This window comes from Dicentrarchus labrax, unplaced genomic scaffold, assembly GCF_905237075.1.
Source record: "Dicentrarchus labrax unplaced genomic scaffold, dlabrax2021, whole genome shotgun sequence".
NCBI classification, from domain to species: domain Eukaryota; kingdom Metazoa; phylum Chordata; class Actinopteri; family Moronidae; genus Dicentrarchus; species Dicentrarchus labrax.
Genome location: NW_026136730.1, coordinates 848,902 through 870,021, shown reverse-complemented (window position 1 = coordinate 870,021; position 21,120 = coordinate 848,902). Strand labels below are relative to the sequence as shown.

Here is a 21,120-nt window from a genome sequence, read left to right as displayed (position 1 = left end):
TGAAATAGAGGATGCACCGAGCGGTTATAAATCACCTGTGTGGCGGCATTTTGGATTCCCCATATACACAAATACAACCGGTGAGAAATGGACAGACAAAACCAAAACAGCATGTAAATATTGCAAGAGACTGCTAACATATACCGCCAACACCAGCAACATGCAGCAGCATATTAGCCGCCATCACAGTGAGAAGCAAAGTAACGTTACGCCACCTCCTGAGCGAAAACTGCCGAGGGGGCAAACCACCCTGACGAGAGGCTGCATCTCCTAAAAGAATCCAGTTATTCTTTATTATTTAAGGGAATAACTACATTTTATATTCTTTTGTTATTTAAGATATTGAATTACACCAGTTAACACCAGTTTACTTGTGAGATTGTTTCTAAAGAAAGGAGATATTTTTCATGTATTTTCTTGTTTAAGATGACCATGTTTTATAAGAGGACACAAACTGTTTTACAGAGTTTCTGTAAAGAAAGCACCTCTAAGATGTTTTTCCTACGAATAAAAGAATTTTATTTGGTCATAATTTGTCTGCAGCTCATTTTGATTAAACAAAAAAATCGTGAGAAAATCGTATCGTGAACAAAATATGGTGAACCGTATCGAATCGTTACATCCCTAGTAAAGAGTGCGATACTGCGGGTATATGAGCTGGTGCCTGAGGCATATAGACAGCGTTTTCACAGCCTTAGAAAGACAGCAGGCCAGACGTACGCTGACTTTGCCAGGGAGAAAGGGATCCTGTTTGACTGCTGCTGTTCAGCTTGTAAGGCAGATGACTTTGTTTCTATACGTGAGCTGATGTTGTTGGAGGAGTTTAAAAACTGTGTGCCTGAGCGGACTGTTGATGTAAATAGGACTGTATATTTAAATAGCGTAATAGCTGCTATATCTTTCTCTGGTCCTAAGGCAGATAAACAATGTTTTTTTGTCATGAACCTGACCTTCTAATTGCCGACTGCACTGAGTGGAAGCATAAGCAGCAGGCTGCAATTTCAAAGCAGCCCAAGGGTGTGGGGTTAGTTAAAACGGTGTCCTCCAGTTGTTCACCGTCCACCGTTCAAAAAGTGCCTGATGAATGTTTCAAACCTTTAACTTTCCCTGTATTTGTCTCACTCACAGGAATCCAGTCAGTGTTGTGAGACACTGGTGGCTCCCAGTCATTCATCCTTTCCACTGTGCTGCCTTTGAGTGAAGAGTCTGCCTGTGACGCGAGTACCATCGTAAGAGGTATCATGATGGGTTTTGTACCTGCACCTCTCCACCGCGTTCACATTCAGTCTAACCTTAAAACTGGTTTCTTCCCGGTAGCTGTGCGTTCCTCGTTCCCCATCGATGGTATAGACTTTATTATGGGTAACGGCATAGCTGGGGGGAAGGTATATCCATCACCTGAAGTTGTTGACATCCCTATTGCAGAGTCTAGACATGATGATGTGGTCCAACGACGCCCTGATGTGTCTTCAGTTAGCGCTATGGATGTTTATCTCTGTCTAAATCTGTTTTTGTTTCTGCCTTGTCTGAGGACAGGTTGCCACCTATTGGTGAATTGGAGAACTGCACTACAGAACCAGAAAGGTGTGAAGGTGTGGCAGAACCTGTTGCTGCTCATGTGCTGCCAGTGCCACTGACCCGTGAGGCACTGGTCAGCTCCCAGTCAGGTGAAACATCGTTAAGGAAGTGTTTTGCCTGCAGCACCTGCCGAGTGGTGGGGAGGCCACATAGAGTTCCTCCAGCCCCTTTGCACCCTATTCCTGCTGTTGAGAAACTGTCCAGGGGGAGCAGAAAACTCCGGAGACTGCTGCCCCCTGCGAGACATCTACTTCTTTTGTTTGTGTGGAATCTTTGTCTGACAACAGTTTGCTTGTACTTGGTAATGGTCAGTGGTGCGGTAGGCTGTCCAACACTTGGTCCGTCTCTGTTCAATGGCGTGCCATATAGTTCAAACATGTTCAAACATCACATTGAAGTTGATACCGCAGCTTACTGTTGTACTTTAGCAAAAAGAGAGCTAATGAGAAAAGAAGCTAACTACCATTTGGAAAATAGTTTAGGTGTATCCAGCAGTAATCCTTGGAGCTCCCGTTGTCGGCTGTCTCTTAAGCAAGCAAGGATACAACCTAGAGGTAATGCACAAGAAGGGGGCTGATAATGTGGTGATGCCCTGTCCCTATTTATCGGAGGGTAAGTGTATTCTGTGTTGTAGTACTTTTTCCTGTTAGCAAACTAATAGTTTGCACTTATGGGAGGGGGTGTTAGGTATGTGTGTTTTTGCCTCTGCTCTGTCCTGTGTCCTGTTCCAGGTGGCGCCCTCCCCTCCAAGCGGTCAGGCACACCTGCAGTAGTTTAACTATCATGCTGATTGCTTTAAAGCTGCCTCGATGGAAGCAGACGAGGCCAGTGGGCCAAACCACCGGATAGTGTTGTGTTGCTAGAAGTTGTTTTTAACATCTATATTCAACGTAAACGCTGAAGTATTAATGGTTTTGTTTCATGACAGCGGAGACTTTGTGTAATGTACTGTTATAGCTGCTTCCCTGTGCTGGGATCTACATTGAAAGACACTTGTAGTGCTGTGGATGGGTGCTGATCGGTTCATGTGTTGGGTCCTTAGTGGGTTTTGAGAAGTTTTTGTGTAAATTGTTTGTTTTGGTTAAACCTTTCATTCAAATGGTTTTGAGATAAATTAATATTGATACTTAATCTGTCTCTAGTTCTCCCATTACAAACATTTAATTTCTATACTTTTTGTTACTGTACCAACTGTTGAGTCATTTGGAAAGACACAAACTGCATGCACTACAGTCAGTGAACTGACCTCAGAGTCTCCAGTCTACAGTTTGGACTCTGCAGTCCAGCAGACAGTGTCTTCACTCCTGAATCCTGCAGCTTGTTCTTACTCAGGTACAGACGTCTCAGATGGGAGGGGTTGGACTTCAGAGCTGAGGCCACAACTTCACAGTGAGTCTCTGAGAGTCCACAGTCAGAAAGTCTGTAATGACACATATTAGAAAATATATTATTATGAAAGACACACTTTATATTTACTTTATGGATTTGAACAGTTTGACATTTGCTGTTTTGATGAACATTTGCTTTTCACATCAGTGGTTCAGATAATCTTATCTCACTGTGTTTGACATGAAACAATCATTCTCATCACTCTCTCTCATACCTGAAGACTGCAGATCACCACTCACTCACTTCGCCCTCCACTTCCAAGTGTATAGGAGAAACTACGGTGGCCATGAGATGTGCAAAAAAACAATAACAGCCCTGTCAAGAATGTTACACACTGGACCTTTAAACCTTTAAAGCCAAATCAGATAAAATGTCTTATGTTCTGTAAATGTGACACCTACACATGTATGGTCACAACTGTTCAGTTACTTTATGTATTTACCTGTGGAAAAGGACAGATTTGGATGTATTGATACAGGGGGTTGAGTTGTATTGTTGAAGGTGTAATTGCTCAGTGTCACCACAAGAGGCAGTGTCTACCTTGGTGAGCACTAGTTGTATTCGGGCTCTGTGAGGCTTCTGCTGCTCAGACAGAGAACAGCCTAAAGATCACAACTAATGTCTCCTGTCTCTGCTTTTCCTGGACACAACAGGTTGTTAGTGTGTGTTATCTCATTACAACACATTTCCAAGGACTTTAAAAGCCTTCCTCATGTTATTGTGACAAAGTTTGACAGATAAAATAGTTGGTTTGATCAGGAGAGAAACTTTTCCTGCCCACTGCAACAAAGCTCCTGTGTAACAGTTTAACAAGATAGAAATGTATTTTATTTTCTGTCATTCAGGTTCCTTGACATGTGTACCTCTAGTTGCTAATTCAGGTCATGATAATACTGTAAATGGGTTGCAGTAATATTGTGCTGATGGTGAGTCATAGTGCATATTAAGTTTAACTTAACAGCTGATTTGTACATTTATGAATTGTAAATGTTATTCAAGCAGTTCAGTATGGACCCTTGTGTTGTAAGGTGAAATGTAAATGAGTTATAATAATGATGATAGTGTGAATAAGAGACAGAGTTTGTGTAAATGAAGATAAGAGATAAATTCTGTTTAATAAAGACAGAACAGCCTGCTGAACCATCACAACTAACGTCTCCAGTCTCTGCTTTTCCTACAAAACAGGACACAATATCTGTTCACTGCTCACTCATGCTTCAGGCCTCTAACATGAACAATGTAAAGTACAATCTTTAAATCCAGCTTTTTAGTTTTTCATTTTCTTATGAGAGATTGGTGTGGCGTCCCCAAACATCCTGTGTGTTCACTCTTAAAACCATTACAAACAAAATTAAATTAAATTATAACTAAATAATTAAATTATAACTGTATGACAGAAATTCTCTAGAACTTTAGAAATCTCCTTTTGGAAAATGACACAGATCTTATTTTAAACTCTAAAAAACTCATTTTGTTCTGTCAAGTTTGCATGTCGACTCCATCACCCAAAGGAAGATAAAGAGAAGAAAAAATGTCAAATGTTACAATTATCAGAATCAGAATCAGACATACTTTAATAATCCCATGGGGAAATTACTTAAGATAAATAGAATAACTGTGTTTGTTAACTTGACAGCTATAAACCTCCAACTGAAAAATCAACATGTTCGCACTCACAGCCTCTGAACCAGCTCAAGAACATCTGTTACAAAATACAACTGACATATATTTTAAGTGGAAGAATATTTTAAGAATAATTCTAAAAGAATTTATAGCATGGCTGATAAACACTGCTTTATAATGTTAATCACATCTGGACTTACACAGCCTTTCTGCAGTTCCTCACAGCTGGAATCAGTCTCTGTCGTCCCTGGTATGATGTGTTGTACTTCTTCAGGTTCAACTCATCCAGAACCTCCTCTGACATCTGCAGGATGTAGGCCAGAGCTGAGCAATGGATCTCAGAGAGTTTCTTCTCTGATCTGTTCTCTGACTTCAGGAACTCTTGGATCTCCTGATGGACTGAGTGGTCGTTCATCTCCATCAGACAGTGGAAGATGTTGATGCTTCTGTCAGGAGAGATATCATCTCTGTTCATCTCCTTCAGGTTGTTGATGGCTCTCTGGATGATTTCTGGACTGTTGTCTGTCCGACCCAGCAGGCCTCCTAAGAGTCTCTGGTTGGACTCCAGAGAGAGGCCATGAAGGAAGCGAACAAACAGGTCCAGGTGGCCATTTTTACTTTTGAGGGATTTCTCCATGGCTCTCATCAGAAAGACGTCCAAGGACATTTTTCCCAGGAAGTCCTTCAGTGTGTCTGTCTTCCTGTCGTTGTAACAGTGGAACACGTAGACTGCAGCCAGAAACTCCTGAATGCTCAGATGAACAAAGCAGTAGACTGTTTTCTGGAACTTCAGACTCTCTCTTTTGAAGATCTCTGTACAAACTCCTGAGTACACCGAGGCCTCTGTGACATCAAGACCACACTGCTCCAGGTCTTCTTGGTAGAACATGATGTTTCCTTTCTCCAGCTGTTCAAACGCCAGCCTCCCCAGCTTCAAAAGAACTTCCATGTCAGCCTTCGTTAACGTCTGTGGACTTTTCCCATGTCCCTCATCATACTTCTGCTTTTTCGTCTTTGTCTGAACCAGCAGGAAGTGTGAGTACATGTCAGTCAGGGTCTTGGGCAGCTCTCCTCTCTGGTCTGTAGTCAACATGTGGATCAGAACTGTAGCAGTGATCCAGCAGAACACTGGGATTAGACACATGATGTGGAGACTCCTGGAGGTCTTGATGTGTGAGATGATTCTGTTGGACAGATCTTCATCACTAACTCTCCTCCTGAAGTACTCCTCCTTCTGGGCGTCAGTGAAGCCTCGTACTTCTGTTTCCCTGTCCACACATTCAGGAGGGATCTGATTGGCTGCTGCAGGTCTGGAAGTTATCCAGACGAGAGCCGAGGGAAGCAGATTCCCCTTGATGAGGTTTGTCAACAGCACGTTGACTGAAGACTTCTGTGTGACGTCAGACACAACCTCATTGTTGTGGAAATCCAGTGAAAGTCTGCTTTCATCCAGGCCGTCAAAGATGAACAAAAGTTTACAGACAGCGAGCTGCTCTGCTGTGACCTTCTGTAATGTTGGATGGAAAACATGGAGCAGCGTGAGAAGACTGTACTGCTCATCTTTGATCAGGTTCAGCTCCCTGAACGAAAGCAGAACCACCAGACTGACATCTTGGTTTTCCAAACCCTCTGCCCAGTCCAGAGTGAACTTCTGCACTGAGAAGGTTTTTCCAACGCCAGCGACGCCGTTCGTCAGAACCACTCTGATGTGTCTCTGTTGGTCAGGTAAGGCTTTAAAGATCTCGTGGCACTTGATTGGAGTGTCGTGGAGGGTCTCCATCTTGGAAGCTGTCTCAAGCTGCCTCACCTCATGTTGGGTATTAACCTCTTCACTCTGTCCCTCTGTGATGTAGAGCTCAGTGTAGATCCTGTTGAGGAGGGTTCCACTTCCTGTTTCATCAGTTCCTTCTATCACATGTTTACATCTGGTCTTCAGACTGATCTTATGTTCATCTAAAACCTCCTGCAGACCACCATCTGCTGAAAGAGACAAAACACAGCAGGACAGCTGCTCCTCCACAGAAACATGACTCCTCTTCTTCTTTCTGGGGAGATAAAGTAAAATCACTCAGATCAGAAATCATAGTTACATTTCAGTGTAAAAAAGCTGAGTTGAGCTTTTACTGAATCACAATATCTGAGATATTGTCTTCTTGATCAAACAACAATCTGCTCCAAAATATGTGACAGCAGCTGCAGCCTGAAGAGATCAAACTGTTATTTTCATTCTGCTTTTATTGATAAAGATGTTTAACTGAGTCACAGTGGGGCAGTTTACATTCTTATATTTTAGTCTACAAACTTATTTTAATGGAAAATCTTAATAGACAAACAAACAAACAAACAAACAGGAGCACAGAACAGAACCTCATTAGCAGGTAATAAAATCTCTTCTACCATATTGGCCAGAATATCAGACAACACTTATCACAAGATGCCTCTCTCTTTTCCAACAGCTGTGTTTGGAAAAAGGCTTTTTGAAGATCAGAAACAATTTCAGACTGCTGATGTTGGGAAACTTTCTCAGAGACACTGTTGATCTAAAAGATAGTCCTCATCAATGGAGGACTAGTTTTATAACTAGGTTCAGGAACAAAGACCACGCCCTGCAATCATCTCATTCCCGCTCAAAACCTACTTAAGCACACCTTACCCGTTCACTCCTTCCTTGACTCATTTTTCACATGATCAAGCGTCAGACAGGAAACACAATATGTCCACTGACTTAATATGTCCAAATGTGACATTTTGTCTTTGCATAATTCCAATGATTGTACAATTGAAAACATCCCAGTAAAGACTTCTGTTAAATATTTAGGAATATTCATAACTAAAGATCTTACAGCTAGGCAACATTTACATTTCTCAATAATGCATCACTCTGTGTAGGAGCCACTGTCACACCGGTCAATTTAAAAAGAATATCTGATGTTGTTAATATGTGATTGTCTAGTCCTCGAGTATAATACAACCCCACTGTTTCAAATGTCATTTCTAGAAATAAATATTGTCTTATATTTGGACAAATACAATCATATAATGGTGATAATATAATGATAGAAACTGAAGTTAGTAGCAGTTCTCTTACTGTGTGTCTGAGGGTTCAGGTTCATTACTGAAGTCTGGATTATCATCTTTAGACCAATCACTCTTCATAGACAGACAGCTGGACATTGGAGACTCTGCTCTCTGTTGGTGGTACTGACTTCTGGAAACAACAAGATGTTTTTATTCATTTCATGTGAATCAGTGTGAAATTATCAAAAATACACAGTTCTCTATACACACATTGCTGTTACTGATAGTTTGTTGGTTAAACAGTAACTGGTAGTTCTCTTACTGTGTGTCTGAGGGTTCAGGTTCATTACTGAAGTCTGGATTTTCACCTTTAGACCGATCACTCTTCATAGACAGACAGCTGGACATTGGAGACTCTGCTCTGTCCTCCTCTTCCTCCACACAGTCACTCATCTTCTGCTCTTCAGTCAGCGTTGAGACAAATGAGCCACCTAGTGAGGGGCGCCAAATATGCAGCGAGAAATAAATGATAATTAAAATTATAATGTCTATTTATTTTTCCAACAGTTTTTGCCATCCCTCTATCTACAACAATACTTTGACATAAAACATAAATTAAACTTAAGTAAAAGAAAATGACAATTCTGACGTCACAGTCACAACATGCTAGCACACACACACTGATGCGCAGTCGGTCGGCTGTGTGTCGACGGGTTACTATGGTTACTATGGTTACTATAGTTACTATGGTTACTATGGTTACTATGTTACTGTTTGTACGGTTTCTGCACAACGTATGAGTTGAAAAGGCATGTTGGTGTCACGTAAGGGCCCTGATCATGTTGCACACACATTTTAATTGTATTTTGTGTCTGTTAAGAGGAGAAAAAGGCACTCTTTAGGATATGCCCCCAAAAAGTGTATTATAACTAACTGGGAGCTCTGGCCATTAGCTGCAGGATCTCCAGTTTGCTAGAACCAATTCTGGTCGTTCTTTTTCCTATCGACAGTACTCGGGGACCTCTAGTGATCAAGACTAGGGTACAAATCTGCCGAAGTTCCCCTTTAACTTTATGAAGTGTGTATGATTGTCAAATATTTAAAACAGACATTAAAACAGAGAGAATGTCTGAGAGAATAAAAAATGTCCCTGAAGGAAAAAGGTTGGGAACCACTGATGTAACTTATTATTTTTCAATGTTAGATTATTGTTGTTCAAATTCTCTAAATGCTGATAAGGAAAGATGCTTCAATGCTTCCTTTCTGATCTCCTTTAACATACCGTCCTTTACCAAAGGAGTCTGTTTGTGAGTATATTCAGACTCTGAGAGAGAACCAGTAACACTGACTGAGAGCTCAGAACACAAGAATCCTGATCAACAAGTCTGTTCAAGTGTCTCACACACACACACACACACACACACACACACACACACACACACACACACACACACACACACACACACACACACTATAATGACGCTGCTTTGAATGTAAGCTTGTTTTTGTGAGTTAGCATTAAGTCTGTTGTTCATTATTCATCCAATCACACTGTATTCACAGATGAATCAGAGACTTTGACAGTAAAACAATAATAATGTTGTATTAACACTCACCCTGACTCTGACTTCCTGTCTCTCCGTCTGCTCTGTCGACTCAAAATGGAGTCTGAACCCTGAACACTTTCAGTTTTGTCGTCCCCTCCCTGTTCTCATGTACACTTCCTGCAGTGTTGTTCCTCCCCTCATCATTTACAGGAAATCACATGATCATCTCTCTCTGCTGGAAACACTCAAACTGAAATAGATAAAGTCCCCCAGCTAACTAGGTTAAGATTGCTGTTCAGTCATTTATTTAGGTATCAAACTGCAGTTCACCATGGTGGTTCTACTTATTTCTTCTACTGTTTCTACTGAATAATTGTGTCTAGAACCAGTGGACCATTGAAGTGCAGGATGATTGTCTGCTTGTTCTTTTCATCATTTATATTCATGTTGATCATTTATGTTTTTCAGATTGCTGTTATTCAATTTAATTGTTGTGGCCCAGTGGCCCAGTGGTTCCCAAGCTGGGTGTCAGGTCCTTCACTGGGGGTCGCCAAAGAGAGTTGTCGGAGAGTAGTGTGTGAAGACATGGACATTTTTGAGGGGGAAATAAACTTTTTTTCATCGTGAAGGCATTATCTCCGTGATCGATTATTCTGGGCTTTCGGTGAAGCGAGCGGTGGAAAAACAGGTAGGTGACAGTACTGTTTGTACGGTTTCTGCACAACGTATGAGTTGAAAAGGCATGTTGTTGTCACGTAAGGGCCCTGATCATGTTGCACAGACATTTTAATTGTATTTTGTGTCTGTTAAGAGGAGAAAAAGGCACTCTTTAGGATATGCCCCCAAAAAGTGTATTATAACTAACTGGGAGCTCTGGCCATTAGCTGCAGGATCTCCAGTTTGCTAGAACCAATTCTGGTCGTTCTTTTTCCTATCGACAGTACTCGGGGACCTCTAGTGATCAAGACTAGGGTACAAAGTTTCTGCTAAAGTCTATCTCGTACACAATTACCAGACATTGTATAATCTGTGTATCAACACAGCGCCCCCCTAGTTTGATCAGTGGTACTGCACCACCTCATTAATAAGGTGAACTGCTGATTTTAACACAGAATCATCATTTATCCAAGAAACCTCAGCTGCTACAACTTTACCTGTTGTTATCTGGCTCAACAGCAAAGAAGAATTTATTCATGAAAGTGTTTAAAATTATATTTAAAACATTAATAAAAAAACAAATCAGGTGTAAAACTTCAGGGAATCTACAGAAAAGCTATTACTTTGTTTTTTAAGATATAAATATTTTACTGTAATATCTTTTGAACGGCCTGTCAATGTGAGTCACATACACACATCAAAATACTACAAATACTACACACAGTACACTAAAGTTATCGAAGCTGGTACACAGCTTGTGTTCATTTATTTTTAAGGACTTGAAAGAGGAACATATGGAAGCTTCACTGCATGATGCATTGTATGGAGTACCAAACTGAACACTGCTCGCGTCTGCATTTGATAACCTGGGAATGAGAACAAGCTGTATAGGAGAAACTACTGTGGCTGTTTGGTTTGTCCGTTCTGGGCTACTGTAGGAACATGAAGGTTCATCAAGGCAGACTCCATGTGACCCGTGCTGTCTGTAGATATCAACGGCTCATTCTAAGGTAACGAAAACACAACTTTATTTTTAGGCGATTATACACTCATGAAAACATTCTTAGGAAGATTTTATTTAATTTCTGCCAACAGATCCTCCTAAATGTTACACACTGACCTTTAAAGTATCAGAAGTTAAAGAACTCATTGGGCAGCAGAATGACTGCATTATTGTTTAAATAATTTATTAAATTAGGCTAATATAAACTAGTTTTCAGTGTTGGGCAGTTTTAATCTGGAACAATAAATCAATAATAATCTACATGCATATTTTTAACTGACAGAATTTGTATAAAACACTATATCATTGCACACACACACACACACACACAAACACCAGACCTACAGTAAATCATCAAAGTTTATTTCCTGCACATTTAAAAGCAGATAAAAGTATGAGCTTCTACCCATGAATGACAGCCCCATCATTTTAGAAAAAGAAACAAAAACCTGGAGCTCAGTTCTCTGTGGATGTTGGAGTGGTACCAACCAGCCTCAGCTGTGTATCTGGACCATGTGCTTCCTGTTCCTGCTGTTTGTTGTGTGTCTGCAGTAAATTAACAGTTCACATCCAAACTCTGAGGCCAGTTACTCACAGAAGTACAGGAACTGGAAGACCTGCAGAGTGAGTCAGTGTCGCCCCCTAGTGGTAGAATAATAATAAAAACCAGTGCACAAAATCCCCTGTTAAAGCCCCAATCTGTCATTCAAATAAATTAGCTTGGTAATGTCGCTCTCAGTTCATCATCCATCAGCCAGTATTTACACCAGTGCTTCAGCCAGTTCAACATTTTTACAATCCAAAGAAAAACAAAAGGAAACAACAAAAAGAGACTCAGATTCCCTATTTGGTAAATTATTTTTCAGATTTTGAAAATAAGTTTGCGGAGAGAAGCCAGAAGTAAACAAACCTACAAACAGAAAAGTAGAAAACATCTTCATCATCATCATGGTCTTAATTATTATCATCATCTTCGTCTTTATCTTTATTTTTATCTTCATCAATCATCAATCATCAATCATAATCTTTATCATCATCATCATAATCTTTGTCTTGGTCTTCATCTTCATCTTCTTCATCATCATCATCATCATCATCTTCATCATTATCAACACAGCTCACCCCAGTCAAAAACTGTCTGGACCCGCCACCGCTTGACGTATTTGACACATTAACACTAGTGTTGCTTTCGTCAACGAAAATTATGACTAAATATCGTCGTCAACGAACCTTTATCACGTGACCGAAACGAGACGAGACGCAGCGTAAATGGTGGTCATGAGACGAAAACTATAATCAAATATATAATGCAATATCGTTGACGAATAAAAACGGGACTAAATGTGGTTTGCAAAATAAAAACTCTGCTAAAATATCTCTTCATTTTCGTTGACCAAAACGAGACGAGACGAAATGTTATAACGTTATTTCGTCTGGCTATTATTATTATTTTGAAGTATTTCTGTTTCCTGAGTCTCGGGGCTGCATCAGCTCACTGCGCAGACGCAGGCGACATCACTTCCTCAATCCCCACTGGCGGCATTATTTAGAACAGGGGTGCCCATTACGTCGATCGCGATCTACCGGTCGATCGCAAAGGTGGTGTGGGTAGATCGCATGGCATTTAAAAAAAAAAAATAGACGTCAGCCTATCATCCATTCTAACGTCTGACCGTTTCTGACACACCGGTCAGCGCGCATGCGCGCTCAACAGGTTACTATGGCAATTAACGTTAATTATGGCAACATTCCAGCAAGCTGGCGAGTTGCCCAGTTAGCCTAACTTATTTCTATAGTACTAAACTTAAGAAATAATATAAAAATGAGTGGAGGAGCTGGACCAAGTAAAAAGCCCAAAACCTACCACTTCCATACGGAATGGGAGGAGGACTTTTTTTTCACAATTTCCTATTCGAAGTGCGTTTGCCTCATCTGCAAATCAACCATTGCTATTCCGAAGAAGTGAAATGTGGAGCGGCATTTTCGGACTATACATAAAAGCTACAACACTGACTTTCCACCAAAAAGCGAACTGAGAAGGAGTAAAGGTGAAAGAACTAAAATCCCAGTTGTCCGGACAGCAGGCCTTTTTCTCAAAGCTTACCACAAAAGTGAAGACCGCCACCAAAGCATCGTTCCGGGTGAGTCACATCCTCGTTAAAAACAAGAAATCCTTCCAAGACAGAGAGATGATAATTGATGAATCATTGTTTCAAGAAAACAAACCAGAGATAGTATCTTCAAACAAAGCTCTCCAGCTGTCAAGAAGTACAGTTACACATTGCAGTGAGGCAATGGCCGAGGATGTGACCCAGAAACTTTGGGGGATATAGCGGACTGCGAGTGTTTCTCACTGCAATTGGATGAGTCTACAGACGTTAGTGACACTGCCCAGTTGTGCATTTTTATTCGTATGGTGTTTACCGATATGATTGCAAAAGAGGAGCTGTTAACAGTGCTGCCAATGAAAGAACACACGCGGGGAGAGGACACATTTTCAGTCTTTTAAAAACTTTATTGAGAAAACTCAGCTCCCAGTGTGGAAATTGGTGTCCATCACCACGGACGGTGCACCCGCGATGATTGGCCGCTCGAATGGATTTATTGCCAAGTGCAAGAAGGATGATGCATTCCCGGACTTCCTCAATTACCACTGGATAATACACCAACAAGCGTTATGCACCAAAATGCTGAACATGAAAGAGATAATGGATGTGGCAATGAAGATCGCCTGTTCTATTCGCGCCAGATCTCTTCAAAGACAGCTGTTCCGTGTGCATCTGGAGAAGGCAGACTGCGACCACACTGAATTGTTGCTGCACAGATGGCTTAGTCTAGGGAAATTCCTGTAAAGATCTCGAGAGCTCTGTCTGGAGAATAAAGAGTTTCTCCTTGCATCTAAACATGCAGAATACACCCAACTAAATGACGATCAGTGGCTACTAGACTTAGCATTTTTAACCGATCTGACCAACATGTTGAATGACCTCAATGTTGGGCTGCAAGGAAAAGACAAAACAGTGGTCAATATGATCAGCTCAGTTAATGCGTTCAAATGAAAAATGCAACATCTGGGCTCAAAGCTGCAGCGCCATGATTTGGCAAACTTCCAGAACCTCGTATCAGAACTGGAGAGGCAAGGGAAGGCCTGTGCGCAACTTGTGGACACAACACAGAGCAGATTGAAAACCTTCTGTCAGACTTTAACAAACGGTTTCAAGACTTTGCTTTATTGGAGCCAGTCGCTACATTCATGTGCTACCCATTTCGGGAGATTGCTGATGTTGATATACTCGCATCAGAAATTGCAACACTGTTTCACCTGAACTCGTCTGGAGTGGAGGATGAGATCCTGACACTACAAGCTGACATTGAGCGGAAGTCCAGGGCTCATGGACAGTTTTGGAACTTACTCACAGAGGAAAAGTACCCCAACATGAGGAAATGTGCTACCTCCTTGACTGCATTATTCGGCTCTACTTATTTATGTGAGTCAGCCTTTTCCCACATGAAGATTATCAAGTCCAAATACCGTTCCACTATGACTGATGATCATTTGAAAGTGTGTTTGAGGCTGGCTATCAGCAGCTACTGTCCGGACTATGCATCCCTGACTGACTCCATTCAGTGCAAGTCATCAGCGTGAGGTATCTACTCAGTATATATAATTAAATATATTTACTTATAATGACACTTTACTTTAATGAGACACAACATAAAGTGCTTGTCCACCTCAGCCACTTTTTACATACCATCTAGCCGGCAGGTGTCTGGGGTTTGGTTATTAGTACAGATGTTGAGTTGAAACATGGTAAGGGAAATTGTATTATGTTTGCATTCGTGTTACATTAGGTCTGGAAGGAACATTTTCCATTTGATTAATTTGTGTGTTTCTCACCTCTTGTCTAGATTGCACCCAGGAACTGGCAAACCAGTCCCCGCCCAGGTGGACTCCTTTTATGGTCAAGTTCCTTGGGGAATGTGCCAAGTGTAATACAGATGAGGGGGAGACTCAGGAGGCGTTTTGGAGATTTGTGATTTTTTGAGATTTTGAACAGTTGGCATCTGTTTTACTCTTTTGATATGTGTTGTGAGTTCTTTCTACTGTTATACTTATAAAACTTAACAATCGTGTATTAGATAAATGAATGTGTTATTGTTGTTGTTATCTTAATTGTTGCATCCTGTGGTAGGAGGAAGTTGCCAGGGGCCCCAGTTTAAAAGGGGTATAGAGATCAGAGTTGAGGTTATTTTTGATACCTCTAGTTACCTTTTTCCTAAGTTGTTTCCATTCGTTCTCATTTTTATTTAGTTTGTTGTTTTCTCTTCAGTTTGGGCCAAGCTGACCCTCACTGTAAATAAGCTGCACTGATCCACTGCTTGGAAAAAAAGAGAAATAAAAATTTGGACTGACTGAACAGTTTAAAGGTCCCTTTCTTCCTGCCTTCACTTATGTTTAGCATTTTTTAATGTAGGTAGATCAGTTTGACCTGGTCATTTTGAAAGTAGCTCACAAGCCGAAGAAGTGTGGGCACCCCTGATTTAGAAGATGCAGCTGCGGTGGGTTAACGTTAGTCAGAGACACACAGAGCCGTTTCTTGCTATATGCGGACTGTGCAGCTGCATAGGGCCCCGCAGCCACCAGGTGTATTGCATGCATTCATTATGCATTTATTTGCAAAGCATGTAAGTGTTCGTGGGGTAATCAGGTCAAAATCACCTTTGGGCTGGGCTGTCACGTGGTATGTGACGTTTGCCGACAGGTCTGATGGGATGATTGACAGCCGCCCACCTTCCACTGAAGTGATGAGAATAACGGATGACGCAGGTTACAACGTCATCGAAACGTACTTATTAAACGTAACGTATGTCTGGTGCAGAGAAACGATCACAGGATAAAGGTAAGGCATTTGATGTGGGGGGGGGGGGGACACATAATGCCAACTTCTGAACAAGTTAGTTTGTTACTTTTAGTAGTAAGATAAGATAAGATAAGATAAGATAAGATAGATAGATAGATAGATAGATAGATAGATAGATAGATAGATAGATAGTAGCAGTAGCAGCAGTATAGCAGTGGATTATTCATATAGCACTATGAATTTTAAATGATCACTGTGCTATAAAATATAATCCAATTCTTTGCTCTATTGTATTTTTATTTACTGTGGTTTGGTTACTGGACAAATCTGCTGACTTAGTTGAATGCCAAATTTATTAGAATATATATTGTGACAATGTAGTTTACTAATTTGAACAAACCTGTATATTTAAAGTGTCCTGTACTGCATAGGACTGCTAGTTGTCCACTTTGTAATGCACTGCAAGATATATGCAAACATATTCCTTTTATATCATTTGGTGCTCATCACTCATTTACCTTCATTTTTATTCATTAACTAGTATAATGTGGAGATAAACACAGAACTGGTAGATGCTTAAACAGGGACACTGCATATTGTAATGTTTAATATAAAAACAGATTCAGAATTTGTTTTGCATAGTGCAACACAGCTGCAGTTATATGATATGAATATTTGCTTCTGATTGCTTGGTAACCTAAGGAGCTTTGTCTTTGCAGGAGCAATTTTGAAATACTTCGGAGGTCCAGTTCAAGGAGAGCCAGGGGGACCTTCATCAGCTTCTGACCAGCAGCAGCAGGACTCTTCCTGTGACAGTGGCCTCAGCAGAGAGGAGCTTCTCAAAGCTGAAGCTCATCAAGACCTACCTGAGGTCATCCACGGGACAGGATCGCCTCACTGGCTCACTCAATGCTTCGGTTTACAGGTAGGGGCCCTCATTATGCTACCGTGTAAGTGTGGTGCTATTTTGAGTCTTGTTTGTGGTATAGAAATAGATTTCTTTTCACGTTACTCGGTGCCCCGATGACCAGCGTTAAAGCTAATTAGCGGTTTGTGCTAAAACTGGTCACAGTCGATTAGAATGAAAACATATCCCAGAGACCGGACCAACTCGGTACACATGTGTTATTAACCCCAGGTTCATTTTGCGCCAGAATTGTCCTTTAAGTAAGTTTAGTTATTTATTTTTTACTGTTTTGGAATGGTGGGTTAAAGCTTTTTTATGTTATGCCACCTCAAAGTTTACATTAAATATTTTTCAAGAACACACTGTATGTTGCATTTATTAATGTAGAGGAAAGCTCTAGCCTGCTTTCCTCTTAAAATGTAACAGACTGCTGCATCGTCACAGAATATATGAAACAGTGAGGAATCTCTACCTCAGAGTTTGAAAAAATAGGGGCCCCCAAATAGTATCTCGCATAGGGCCCCCAAACAGCTAGAAACGGCCCTGCAGACACACACATTGTATTATTCTTTTTTATTATGTTATTGTAGCTTGAGCATTCAAGCACCTTGTAAATTTTTTCTGGCATTGTCATTTGAATTTTTTCATTTTATTTATTTATTTAATTTAAATTTATGTGTGTGTACTTCTTACATGTTTGGTAGGTAAAATAAATATGTTGTAAATTCAAATCAGAGCGTCTTCCGTGTATTGAATGTATTCTTGAGTCTATAAGGTAACAATAATATAATAATAAGATAACCTTGTTGGACTTGTGAAATGGGTGACTTAAAGAACATTTTGGTTTTGTCTATACTATACTAGGTACTTGTACTATATTAACTGGGTTAAATAGAATTGCATTACTAAAAAGAGACTAAAATACAATTTTCATTGACTAAAACTAGATGAAAATAGTCATGGATAATTCTGACTAAAATAAGACTAAAATGCTCAGACGACTGAAACTTGACTAGACTAAAAAGAGTATAAACGTGACTAAAACTAATAAAAACTAAAATGACAGTTTGACACAAAGACTAGACTAAAACTAAAATTAAAACAGGCCGCCAAAAAGAACACTAATTAACACTAGATGGACATTTTGTATTATGAGGACAGGGTCAGTGTCCTGCTAATTCTAAAAATGTAGAAATGTTTCTATAGAGCTAGAGGGATCAAATCCAAAGTTTCTGCTAAAGTCCATCTCGTACACAATAACCAGACATTGTATAATCTGTGTATCAACACAGCGCCCCCCTAGTTTGATCAGTGGTACTGCACAACAATTTTAACAAAGAATAATCAGTTATCCAAAAAACCTCAGCTGCTACAACTTTAACAAAACTTTTACTGCAGATATCTTGTCTGACTAACTTCAGCTTTAATTTAAGGTTATCAGTAGGCATCAGCCAGCTTTCTGCTTTATTTTTAGGTCACTTTTACACATTGAATCAGTCTGAAAGCAGCTCCACTCTCTAAAATACAAACAATTAGTGTTGGCTTGACATTCAACTCTTTCCTTCCTTCCTTCCTTCCTTCCTTCCTTTCTCTCTTTTCTATCCTTTTAGGTTTTTTTGGGTCTTTTTTTGGGGAGAAGGAGGCCGTCTGTAGGTACTCGGCCGGCAGACGGACGGCTCGTCAGTCCACATCAGCTTTAACTTTTTTATTTTTGATGCAGCAGTCTGTTGTTATCTGGCTCATCAGCAAGGAAGATTTATTTATTGGAATGTGTTTAAAATTATATTATAAAGAAAAACAGAAAAAAACAAATCAAATCTGCGTAAAAATCTTAAATTAATTCATCTTAAATCAGTAGTTTAAACTCTACCTTTGATGCAGTGATGTAGAAGTGTACTACATGATGGGACAGTACAATGTGACATCACTGTTGGGTGGGATTACAAGTGTAAGAGAGGTGAAACAGACTCTTGCAAAATCTGTGAAACACTGGTGTTCAGCCTGCTGAGAAGTTTCTCTTTAACATTGTTAGCTTTGTGCAAATATCTTCAATAGAAACCTCCCGAAAGGAAAATAAAATAAGAAACTCTACTGCTTTAAATTTAACAGCAGTTTACATGTAACAACAGTAAATGCATCACTAAGGTAGGTAGAGTGGTGGATAAACCAAACACTAGCTCTTGATCATTATGCGTTGTGTCCATGTCACAGGTTTGAACCCAGCTTGTGTCCCTGTGTGTCCGTCTGAAAAACACACTGTTGTATGTTTGAGTCTCAGCTGATTGTTGATGCAGCAGCGCCACCTGCTGTCCAAACCAACAAACTACCAGCTGAACTCAGATCTGCTCTTTGTTGTTAAATCTCATATCAGACATCCTTCCATGTTCACTGCTGTGTGTGTGTGTGTGTGTGTGTGTGTGTGTGTGTGTGTGTGTTGTTGGTGTTTGACAGTCTTATAGCAGACACACACTCATTTTCCTGCATATACAGCTCACTGAAGGATAAAAACTCTCTGGGCCAATGTTGGTGTATTTTTATGTTGCAGATCTTGTGTTATTCTGTGAGCCACACAGACATTATTCTGATCAAACACAAACATGTTGTTATTATTTACTAAAGGATTTAGTCTCAGCATGTTTCCACTGAAGTGACTGTATGATTATATTTTATGATACTTGATATTTCTATTCCACTACATTTGGTCAATTATTGGACTTTTTACTCAACATTACCGAACAGCTATAGTCACTAGTTACTTTGCAGATTGAATTTTATATACAAAACCAATGATGAGTTCATGAAATGCAAGAGGAAATTTGCAGCAGGTATACCAACTTCTCAATTCATCTGTTTTTATTTAAAAAAAATGTACATTACATATACAAACTGCTAATAATAATATATTATAAAATAGTAATAGAGATAATGATTGGAGTCTAAACAACATTCATCTTAAAGAGGTCTTTAAATATTAAGTTTTCTCTAAACTCAGAGCATTGTCAGCTCTTGCTCCACACTTCAAATCTAGTTTTATCAGTTTAAATCAAGTTGAACTAAATGAAGTCAGTCAGAAAGAAAGTATTCACATCACCAGTTCAGTTTTCACTGCACACAGATATTGCATCCATTCAGATAAACCAGTCTGAGGAAAACAGTGGAAATGGTGACATCTGCTGGCAGAAAGCAGCTCCAGCAGGAGCTACAGAACATGAACACTGGTGATAACAACTGCTTCAACATTGATTTCTGTGGGAAAAAGCTCCACAGGTTGACTTTATGTGTCTGTAATGTGAAAACTAGCAGAGTCACACATAAAACTGTAAGAAACTGAACTTCATTTGGACTAAAAAACATGATTTATTTGTTTGACAGCAAAAATCAAGATAGCATTATTTGTTTTATAGACATGATTAATGAATATAAAGTCTAGAATCTGCATATTAAACACTTCTGATTTTCTTTTCCATCAAACATTATATACAAAATGAAATATTAAAGCACTGACTTTCCACCAAAATCCAGACAGAATCTGTTTGTAGTCAGTTGAGAAACTTCAGTAAAGCCTTGATTGAATCCAGACTTTGTTCAGGTTTTATCTACTTCATTGATTATAATATGAGAAACGGCTGGTATTGGTTGGAATAACCAGAACTTCACACATGCAATATCAACTTCCACTGTTGTTCAGAAATATGTGGAAATTAACTGCACTACTCCATCGTTCCACAGGGTGGAGCTGCAACAGAAAGCAACACTGAAATATCCAATTCAATGTGTTCATCTACAGTTCTGTTGTCATAAACAGAATGAATGTGTAGAGGCAGTTTGGGTTCAGAATATGTGAATGAATGAAAGAATAAAATCCAGGTGGAGGTTCCAGGTGGAGGAGGTGGTTGAGTGTGGAGCAGAAGGAGTGGAGGAGTCTCAGTGTGTCTGCAGAGACTGTGTAGAAGGACAGAGCAGCAGCAGAGCAGTCCAGATACACTGATGATACTCTGTCACATCCAGAGGAACACACAGGGATGATGGTGGACTTGACATTGTGTCTGACAGTGGAGCTGATCTCAGAGCAGTTCAGACTGCAGCACTGAGAGTCATCTCCACTGGTTGTGATTCCTCTGTCAGTCACTGCTGGATGAAGCTCTCCTCTCCACTCTACCTCCCAGTAACATGGCCCAGTCAGAGCTGATGCTGCTGCTTCAACCTCTCTGGATCATCAGGACACAGCTGATCCTCCAACACAACCTCCTTCCTCACCACTCACACTCTGACTGAGATCACTTCCATCTGAGGAGAGAAGAAGACAGACAACAGAAGTCATAAATCAGTGTTAACAGTCTCTCTCTACCTTTCTGTCCAAACCTGAAGTCTGTCATCATCCTCCTCTCACAGCTTCACTGAGGAAAGCAGGAAATACTGGATCTTTGCTTTGATACTATATTAAGCACAGCGTCAGTTCAGGCAGGCCACAAAATAAAGCTCAGATCAATTCCAGCTACATTTCACTTCCAAGCATCCAATTGGCAGATATAATTC

General features: G+C 40.2%; 2 protein-coding genes across 2 annotated transcripts in view; one reads left to right on the top strand and one right to left on the bottom strand.

Annotated features, from left to right (window-relative positions):
• The window catches only part of LOC127359522 (GTPase IMAP family member 7-like), a 245,257-nt gene that overhangs the window by 11,637 nt on the left and 212,500 nt on the right, over nucleotides 1–21,120 (top strand). The window lies entirely within an intron of this gene.
• The window catches only part of LOC127359481 (NACHT, LRR and PYD domains-containing protein 12-like), a 126,169-nt gene that overhangs the window by 72,249 nt on the left and 32,800 nt on the right, over nucleotides 1–21,120 (bottom strand). The window lies entirely within an intron of this gene.